This window comes from Pelodiscus sinensis, chromosome 13, assembly GCF_052426305.1.
Source record: "Pelodiscus sinensis isolate ZL-2025 chromosome 13, ASM5242630v1, whole genome shotgun sequence".
Lineage (NCBI taxonomy): Eukaryota > Metazoa > Chordata > Testudines > Trionychidae > Pelodiscus > Pelodiscus sinensis.
Window position 1 is genome coordinate 26,394,090 of NC_143064.1, and position 10,911 is coordinate 26,405,000.

Sequence of the window (10,911 nt, forward strand, 5' to 3'; positions counted from 1 at the left end):
TATGAGGGCAGGAGACTGGGCTCGATGACCTCTCGAGGTTCATTCCAGTTATAGTGTTCTATGGTTCACGCTCACACAATACTACAACTACTAGGAACATGGCAGCCACAACATTTATGGTAAGCTATGCAAGATTATGTATATGATGCCTATGAGCAAAGACAGCTTACAGAAAAGGTTCACAGGCCCAACAAACGTGTTGAATTTGCTTCATTGGTGTACTAGGCCACAAAATGTATGGATATCCCTTTTCAACAGGAGAACTCGATAACTGTAATCACCACTGTTGCTTTCCTGATTGAGTGGTGAGAGCACACGGGTCAAAGAACAATACAGAGCAAATGGTCTCTAGAAGAGACTTATCTACACATTGATCTACTAGAATTGCATGCTGTATGCAGTGCTTGCAGATGCTTCTGAAGGTGGGACACACTTGCCATTAACCTATTTGCATCCCCCAACAAAGCAAAAATACCCATTGTTCTACTCAAGAGTGGGGCTGGGATGAACACTAAATGCATGGTGTCCTTAAAACTTCAACAAATAACTCTCCTCTTTCCCACTCCCACTGTCATTTTGATGCAGATCTGACTCCAAATTACCAAAAAAGCTAAAACTGAATTTGCTTAGAGTGCACTTAATTTTTTGAGTAAGCCCCATTGAAAACAAGTATAGGATAACATTCCTTTGGGAAAGCTGAGTTATGCTGAAGTAAAATAAGGACTAGACTTATGGCATCACCATTATGGCCTGTGACCATGGTGTTTCAAAATAAGAGGCATGTATTATGTAATATAAAATTTAAAAATGACACTCAGGGTATGTCTCAACTACATGGCTCCATCGACGGAGCTATGTAGATGAGCTTTCTAGACATAGGGAAATGAAGTGGCGATTTAAATAATCGCTACTTCATTTACATCAAAATGGCCACCGCACTGTGCCAATCAGCTGTTTGGCGGCACAGCACAGTAGTCTGGATGCTCCGCAGTCGACAAGGGAAGCCCCTGTCAACCACAGAGCGTCCAGACTTCCACGCTCTTGTAATCCTTTCCTAGCAACTTTGATGCATTGCAAAGTTGATCCATATTGTTCTTCAGACATATCCACATCATTTTCTCCCCATAAAGTTTTCCTTATGATGTTTCATTCTTGAAGCGAGGCCCTGTATCATCTTCTCACTCTGCTTAAACTTGACACATTTTCAAGTGTTTTCCATTAAAAGTATTTGCGCAAAATCATGCCAGTCTAGATGCAGCCTCTGTGTTTTAACAGCTTTAAAGCTTGAACTCTTTGAATCTTAACTTATGCTGTCATTAAAAATGTTCTGACTTCCCCCATAATTCTCCACAACTATGAAAATTATAAAAAGACAAATAGCTTAAAAACATCTATTACTCAAAATTATATAAAAAAAGTATTCTATGAAGCCTTATTTATAAACCAGAGCAGCAGGGGTGAAACATTTTGTGGGGGGATGGAGCAGAGCCTATATTCCCACTAGAGCTTCCTCTCAGTTTAAGGGCCTGATTGAAATTGCAAGTCACAACAATCACACATTATCCTCAGATCTCACTGCAGCAGTAGGAACCCCAGTGACTTCCAGAGCATGAAGAAGGTTTTCAGGTTAAGAATTAAGATGGGAGCAAAGAAAATGTCCTTATTCTTAATCTTGATGCAGTATAGAAATGATACAACACTGTGTCCAACAGCTTTGACAAGGTCCCCTGTCCCAAGGAATTTCAGCATACTGATAAGTACAAGTTGTAGTGATAAAAACAGTTTACGTCTGAGGATGTGGATAAATAATTAGGAGTGGAATGAAAGGTAAATGTGTTTCAGCCAGCCAGACACTACCTGCTGTGACCCCATTTCCCACTCCTATTGGGAAGGGGCACATGGAAGAACTGATCTCAGCAATATTCACGTTATCTGCTGTGCATCCATCCACCTGCCTCACATTGGGGAAGCAGCAGCAGCTACCTGGAAACTAAAGTGAGTGAAGCTTCTGATTTAGGGGAGCAGGGAGAACAGGATCTTCGGCTGAAGATGGGGCATAATTTAAAGGTCCCCTCAACAACCCAAGTGTTATTCCCCCCTTGCCCTCAGTTCCCTTATGGGAATGTAGCTGTTCCTTCTTTCCCTACCTAAACTCCCCCTGCAGAGCTGAGAAGAAGTATCGGCAGCCCCTCCTTACGACTCCCAGCTATTTGGTGCATGTGCTAATTGTTTACCATCCTGCCCTGGTCCCAGGCTGCCTCCAGCAAACAGGGGAATAAGATCCTGGCAGAAAACTGGGTGGAGGGGGGAGTAATATGACCCAGTGCAGTGCATGTCCCCGGGGGTATGTCTACACTACAAAGTTAATTCGAACTAACAGTCGGTAGTTCGAATTACCGTATATACTCGAGTATAAGCCGAGTTTTTCAGCACAGTTTTTGTGCTGAAAAATGCCCCCCTCGGCTTATACTCGAGTCAGCCTCCTGCTCGCAGGAGCTCCGGCCCCCCAGCCCCTGCCCTCCTGGCCCTTCCGGCCCCTGCCCTCCTGACCCTCTCAGCCCCCCTGTCCCCTTGTCCCCCCCAGCCCCTGTCTCCTCATCCCCCCAGCCCCTGCCCTCCTGGCCCTCCCGGCCCCCCTGTCCCCTTGTCCCCCCGAGCCCCTGCCCTCCTGGCCCACCCAGTCCCTGCCCCCTCGGCCCCCCAGCCCCTGCCCTCCTGGCTCTCCTGGCCCCCCAGCCCCTGCCTGCCCGGCACCATGGGCCCTTGCCGCGTGGGAGGAAGGGCGTTTGGAGCCGTTCGCCATGACGCTCGGGTGCAGCGCGGAGCTCGGGAACAGCTGGGCCAGGAGCCGACTCGGCACCGTGGGCGTCTGTTCTGGAAGCGCCCGGGAGCCCTGAACACGAGCTTGGGCCCGATTCTGGGGCAGGTGCACAAGGACCAGCCGCTGCTTCCTGCTCCCCCTCCCCTCTCCTCCCCTCCCGTGGTAAAATCCAGCCAGCACCGGCACCCGCTCCCCCCGCTGGCTCATTGGCCCATCGACGCTCGGCCCGGGTCTCTCACAGCCCCCCCCCCCCCCACCCCCGCTGGCTCGTTTAGAGGGGGCTCGTTGGCAGGCGAGGGGGCCGGAATGTGGGGGCTGCGGGGCGGGGGCGGCGGGGGCTGAGCTGTGGCCATGCCTGCAGAACCATATTGTTTTTGTTGACCCCCTTTTCCACTTACAGAGCTAGGTTATTGTTTTTCTTTGAAATAAATATTCATGTAATTGGTATCTATCTTCATTTTTTACATTTACCAGTAGCTGCCTCATTTCCTACCCTAGGCTTATACTCGAGTCAATATTTTTTCCCAGTTCTTTGGGGTAAAATTAGGTGCCTCGGCTTATATTCGGGTTGGCTTATACTCGATAGGCGCTACACATACAAACCACTAGTTTGAACTTAATTCGAACTAGCGGAGTGCTTAATTCGAACTAGGTAAACCTCATTCCACGAGGACTAACACCTAGTTTGAATTAACTAGTTCGAATTAAGGGCTGTGTAGCCACTTAATTCGAACTAGTGGGAGGCTAGCCCTCCCCAGCTTGCCCTGGTGGCCACTCTGGGCACCACCAGGGAAACTCTTCTGCCCTCCTCCCGGCACTGGAGCCCTTAAAGGGGCACGGGCTGGCTACGGTGCCTGTGCCAGGTGCAAGCCTGCCAGCACCCAGCCAGCAGACCCTGCACCTGGCACGGGATGAGCCAGCCACCCGCTGCCCCCCAGCCCTCAGCCTCTTCCCGGGACCAGGCTGGCGGCTCCCAGGAGCCTGCCCGGGGCCGCAGAAGGCGGGCGCTCGCCTGGTCTAGTGTGGAGATCGGGGACCTCATCCAGGTTTGGGGGGAAGCCTCCAATGTCCACGACCTCCGCACTAGGCACAGGAAAGTGGCCGTCTAGGGCAGGATAGCTGCCAGCCTGACCACCCAGGAGCAGGTTTGCATGAAAATCAAGGTGGTCCAGTGAGACCCCCGACCCTGAGCTTAGAACATAAGAATGGCCGTACTGGGTCAGACCAAAGGTCCATCTAGCCCAGTAGCCTGTCTGCCGACAGCAGCCCACACTAGGGACCCTGGAGGGGATGGATCGAAGACAATGACCAAGCCATTTGTCTCATGCCATCCATCTCCAGAGGCCAGGGACACCATTTCTACCCCCTGGCTAATACCACTCCGTGGACCCAACCTCCATGAATTGATGTAACTTCTCTTTAAACTCTGTTCTAGTTGTAGCCTTCACAGCCTCCTGCAGCAAGGAGTTCCACAGGTTGACTATTTGCTTTGTGAAGAAGAACTTTCTGTTACTAGTTTGAAGCCTGCTACCCATTCATTTCATTTGGTGTCCTTTAGTCCTTCTATTATGGGAACTAATGAAGAACTTTTCTTTATGCACCCTCTCCACACCACTTAGGCTTTTATAGACCTCTATCATATGTCCCCTCCGTCTCCTCTTTTCTAAGCTGAAAAGTCCCAGTCTCTTTAGCCTCTCTTCATATGGGACCTGTTCCAAACCCCTGATCATTTTAATTGCCTTCCCCTCTCCCACCCTCTCTCTTCCCCTCTCCCACCTCCTTTTCCCAGTCTGCCTAAGTTTTGTTCAATAAAGAGAGTTTCTATTTTTGAACACAATTGTCCTTTATTTTGTACATCAGGAAGGGGGGCTAGGGAGGGGTAAGTGGAAGGAGGTGAGGGAGGAATGGAGTACGAGCCCCCAATGGGGAGGACAGGGGTGGCTCTGCAGGCTCCTCGGGGTGGAAGCTCTCCTACAGCCCCCCAATTGACCCTCCCACCCCAGATAGCAGCCTGCGGCAAGTGCAGCCGGGCTGATGTCCGAGTGCTGTGATGTGCCGAGTGTGGGCATTCAGGGCACTGCAAGCCAGGACTGCTTTGCTGTCCCTCATCGAGTTAAATAAGTGAGCGGGGAACCCTTGAGAACTGTCTGTCCGGGGTGGGGGTCAGGTCCCTTTAAGCACAGCCCTCGGCTAGCCTGAGGCAGCCTAACCTGATGGTACTGCTTCCGGCCATCCTTAACCTCAGTTCAGAGTCCTCTCAGTGTGGACATGCTAGTTCGAATTAGCAAAATGCTAATTCGAACTAGTGTTTAGGTCTAAATGCACTAGTTCAAATTAGCTTAGTTCGAATTAACTAATTCGAATTAAGTTAGTTCGAATTAGTGCTGTAGTGTCGACATACCCCCTATGTGTAACCTCTCTGCTAGGAAAGGATTACGGGAGCAGGCAGACTGCAGTAGCGCCATGAGTTAGCCTGGTGCTCACTTTGCCTAGCTAAATGTGTGCACAGTGCACCAGTCCTGCAAGCAAATCCAGGGGAAAGAGCGAGGCTATTCTTTAACAAGTGGCTCGTAGAGGGAAAGGAGAAGAAAAAGGAGGGTAGACCCAGACCTGCTCTATACTCACATACAACCAACTAGCTAGGACACACAGAGTACACGCTCTCTCCTTCAACCTCCACCAACCTCAGTCACTTACCCTGAGCCTTTTGTAGTATATCCTACCCCATCCACTCCCCATGTGGCTTCTATAGAGGGCCTTCCCGTAGTCACTCTGGGTATGTCTACACTACCCTCCTAGTTCGAACTAGCGGGGTAATGTAGGCATACCGCACTTGCAAATGAACCCCGGGATTTGAATTTCCCGGGCTTCATTTGCATAAGCGGGGAGCCGCCATTTTTAAATCCCCGCTGGTTCGAACCCCGTGTAGCGCGGCTACACGGGGCACAAACTAGGTAGTTCGGACTAGGATTCCTATTCCGAACTACCGGTACACCTCCCCGCTTATGCAAATGAAACCCGGGAAATTCAAATCCCGGGGTTCATTTGCAAGTGCGGTATGCCTACATTACCCCGCTAGTTCGAACTAGCGGGGTAATGTAGACGTACCCTCTGTGTCAAGGTTGGGCAATAATTTTTTGATAGGGGGCCACTACAAGATTTTGGTAAATGATCAAGTACCATGCTTTTCTCTAGAGGCGGGGCAAAGTCTGGGATGGAGATGGGGTGCAGAATGGAGCTTGGTGTAAGGGTTTGAGGTGTAGGAGAGGGCTGTGACATGGGGAAGTAGATTGGGGTGCAAGGTCCAGGAAGGGATATGGGTGCAGGAGAGGATTCTGGCTTGGGGAGGGATATAGGAGGAGGTTCAGAGTCTGGAAGAGAGGTGCAGAGGTTTTTGGTGGTGATCTGGGGCAGGGAGTTGGGGTATAGCAGGGTGTGGGGTGCCCGATGCAGGCTCTGGCAGGGAGGAGCTTACCTAGGCAACTCCCAGCCAGCAGCCCAGCAGGACTCTGAGGCAGGCTCTCTGCCTGCCACAGCCCCAGGCTCAAAGTGGCGGGCTGCTCCCTCCATGTGCCTCTCTGTGCCATGCCCCTTGAAGTGTGTGCGGGGGGGGGACCTAATCCACCCCCAGCCCAATCATAGCAGCTCAGCCAATGGGAGTTGCTGTGATTGGGCTGGGGATGGGGACAGCATGCGAACACCTTTCCTCCCTTCTTGGAGCATGGTGCAGAGGGGCACATGGAGGGAGCAGCCAGCTACTTTGAGCCTGGAACTGGTGGAGCGGGCCACATCCAAAGTCTTGGCTGGCCATATCTTGCCCAATCCTGCTCTATGTCCATTTTTAATAAAAAATAATCTCTGCATTTCACTTGAATCAACTGATTTATCCCCCAACACTTTATCCTAAGCCTCACAGTAACCCAGGGAGTCCATACTATAAATTTTAGATGTCAAAAGGGTGCTAGCATTCTACCTGGATAAAACACGACCATTCCAGAAATCTCTTAAGGTCTTAATTTAAACTACAGTGCTCCAAAGGAATTGTTGTTTGCACACAGAGGTTCTCAAAATGCATCTCCACATGCATTCATACGTGCTATCAGATTGAGAATGCAGAAGCAACTGAACATATTAGGACACTCTTCACGACGCCCCTTTCAACAAGGGATGTAAGAGTTAACTAGTTAACCTATTAGCTTATTGGTTAACTTTATTGGTTAAACTCTTGGACACTGCCAGCTGCCAGGAGCCCATAGAGCCAGCAAGTGTTGGGGTTGGCAGCTGCCGGAAGCCTGCGGGGCCAGCAGCCGCATGGAGCTGTGTATCTGATTGAATTTCAATCAGTTACACCATGGTTTTTTTTATTAATTTTTAACATCCCTACATTCAATCTCCACAGCTTTCCTTAATAACATACCAATAATAGAAATTTGTAAGGCATACCAATAACATATCAATAATAGAAATGTTAAGGTGCCCAGTTGTCCATTTGTGATGGAGCCTCTTAAAGTTAGAATCCAATCTTTTGTCTAATGGTTAGCAAAGAACCAGTGCCGCCTTCTGGTTTGTTCTGAGCTTTCCCAAGAAACAACAGCAGAGTAAAATTAATTATTTTTGTCATTTTCATTTGTTATATACAAGATTTTGAATAGCAGCTATAAAAATGAGAAGACATTTGATTCTCCTTCGAGTGGTCCCTGTGGGTGCTCCACTCTGGGTTCTGGTGCGTCCTCGCGCCGGCGACCGGAGACTTTTTCTAGCTGTTTCTGCCGTGGCGTGCAGGCGCCGTGGCGCCCTCTAGTGTCGTTGGGACTGAAGGGCGCCTGCGCGCGCGCGGCTCCTCAATTCCTTCTCTACCGTCCTCGGCAGCAGACAGAGGCCTCTCTTTGCCATTTCTGTGGGAAGAAAACAGTTAAATTTGTCATTTTACCCCCTAGTTACCTCATCATCCAAGTTTTCAACCCCCCCCCCAACTAGTTTAAAAAAAAAATCTTTTTTTCTTATTGCGGTTCGCCACTTGTTCCCCAACCCTTCATGCCCGGCTCGCCAGGCTTCAAACGCTGCGAGACATTGTGGGATGCCATGCCTGCGTCCGACGGACATTCCGCTTGTATTAAGTGTCTGGGGGAGGCACACCAGACGCAAAAGTGCCAGCATTGCTCTAAATTGACAGCGAGGGCGCGCCGTGACAGAGCCAATAGATTGACGACTCTCTTGTATGAGAAGTCGCTCCGTCCCTCCTCAGAGGACTCGCCTCCGCCTCAGCCGACTAAGGGTATGGAAAAGGACCAACCCCCTACCCATTCTTCCTCTGCGGTGTCAAAAACCGCACTCCCTCCGGCCACAGCTATGCCCTCAGCATCGCCGGTGAGCACTGAGGACACGCCGGGAACCTCCGGTGCGCCGCGGTCTAAGACGCAGGCACCGCACAAGAGAGCTCATTCTGAGCCAAAACAAAAATCAGCGGCACCAACCGCTATGGCACCTAAGCCGTCCTCGGCACCGACGGCACCGTCTACGGAGCGCTCGGTACCGAAGCACCACCTAACGGCACCGGGCTCGGCACCGAAAAAAGCCCGCACCGATAATCCACCTTGTAACACTTCAGTGCCGAGATGCACGTCGGCACCTTCATCTCCACCGAAACCACACCGCTCGGCACCGTCTCAAAGCCGAAGCCGGTACCAATCCCCGGTGCGGAGTTACACCTCTTCGGCACCGCCATCCCCGGGTTCCTCAATCCACTCTGCGAGATCGCACCATTCCTCAGCTGCTTCTCGTTCAGCTAGTGACATTGGCACCGAACCCAGAAGCAGGTTCTCGTCACAACATTCTAGCCCGACTCACAGACCTCCATCCTGGCAAATGCCTGCGGTTCAATATGCATACCCTCCTCCTCCGCATCCATGGTATCCACACCAGTATGCCTATCCACCACCGCCATATGTCACCCAATGGCAACCGTGGAACTCACATCCAAAGAGGTCTCACCATCGATCCTCTTCTACCACTTCTAGGCCACCTCCAGCCTCTCCTCCTGCCACCACATCGGCCACAGAGCCGAATTCTCCAGCTCCTTCAGGCAGCCATGACTCCCTCTCTGACGGCGAGACCAGATCTCCGCTACACAATTCCTCCTCCTCCCCAGACGAAGCGGTCACCACCAATGCCCTGCCGTCGGGAGACGATACAAAAAAGTTCCAAGAGTTGTTTAAAAGAGTTGCCGTAGCGCAGGAAAAAGATCTTCAAGAGGTGCAGGTCAAGCAATATCGACTCCTTCGCACGCTTCAACCTCCAACTGCTACCAGAATTGCCATCCCTATGGATGAGGCCATTATGGACCCAGCTGACAATATCTGGCAGACCCCAGCGTCCATCACACCAACAAATAAGAGAGCAGACCGCAAATACTTGATCGCTCCAAAGGATATGGACTTTCTTTTCACCCACCCACCCCCTAACTCCCTAGTAGTGGATTCTGTTCGTCACAAGGGTAAACAGCCTAACCTAAGAACAACCCCACAGGACAGGGACCACAAAAGGGTGGACATTATGGGCTGAAAGGTTTATTCTTCGTCCACATTGCTCCTTAGGGCGGCCAATTACACTGCTATGCTTGCAGATTATGATAATGCCAATTACTCAAAGCTCCAGGACCTCCTCCTATATCTCCCGGAGAATAAACGGCCAACCCTGCTTAGTATTATGCAGGAAGGCCTCACCATTTCACGCACAGCTTTGCAGTCCGCTCTGGACGTGGCAGACACCGCGGCTCGAATCACGGCCTCGGCGATAGTGCTCCGCCGAATGTCATGGCTACAAGCCTCCGGCGTCCCTAGGGACCTCCAGCAAAAGGTCGAGGATTTACCCTTCGATCGCATCAACCTATTTGCAACCAAGACCGATGAGGTGTTGCATTCTATGAAAGATTCCCGTACAACCCTTAGGACCCTAGGAATGTATACTCCTCCATTTAGAAGAAATAGATACCAGCCTTACCAACGGCCGAGAGAACCGTTCCGCCAACAACCCAAGTATGATTTCCGCAAACAAAGACCACAGCATTGTAGACCACAACATCAACAACAACAACATGCCACACCTCATCCCCCTGCCGGCAAGCAGCAGGTTTGAAGACCTGGTCGAGAGCCAGGAAGCCAATCCACCAACCCTCCCAACTGCTACCCTAAAGTTCCACCACCCCCTCCGAGCATTTTTCCACCAATGGTCCCTCATTACCTCGGACAAGTGGGTTTTGAACTTAGTCCAATCTGGCTACGTCATCCCCTTTACCTCTACCCCGCCCAACCACCCTCCTACCCTATCCCTTTTCAGGGACCCCTCTCATGAAGCCGTACTCCTGCAGGAAGTTTCACACCTCATTCAACTGGGCGCAGTAGAACACGTACCAACACAATTCCGAGGCCGGGGATTCTACTCGACGTACTTCCTAACCCAGAAGAAGACAGGAGGTTGGCGCCCCATCTTAGACCTCAGGTGCCTCAACAAATACATTGCATACCACCGTTTCAAGATGATTACCCTTTCAACTATCATTCCCGCACTCGACCAACACGATTGGCTTTCGACTCTCGACCTTCAGGACGCATACTTCCATATTACAATCCATCCTGCTCACAGACGCTTCCTACGATTTACAGTGGGAACCCAACACTACCAATACAGAGTGCTCCCGTTTGGTCTCTCTATGGCCCCCAGGGTATTTTCCAAAACCCTATTGGTAGTAATGGCCTTTCTTCGACGCCAAGGCATCATAATATTCCCATACCTGGACGATTGCCTCATAAAAGCTGCGTCTTTCAACGAAACAAAGGCCATGACAGATACCACAGTAGCCCTTCTACTCAGTCTCGGGTTTCACGTAAATTACGCAAAATCCACTTTGCGCCCAACACAAAGACTGGAATTCATAGGCGCCCTCCTCGATACAATCTCAGCAAGGGCTACTCTTCCCGAACACAGGTTTGCGACAATATGCGACCTTGTCCGAGCAACACAAGCGGTACCTACTGTCACGGTCCGCCACTGCCTCAAAATCCTCGGACACATGGCCTCCACGACTTACGTCG

The 10,911-nt window shown here is 50.9% G+C and overlaps 1 protein-coding gene across 2 annotated transcripts in view; it reads left to right on the forward strand.

Moving 5' to 3' along the window:
* Positions 1-10,911, forward strand: part of ZC3H12B (zinc finger CCCH-type containing 12B) — a 116,588-nt gene that overhangs the window by 53,383 nt on the left and 52,294 nt on the right. The gene's annotated exons all lie outside the window — the stretch shown is intronic.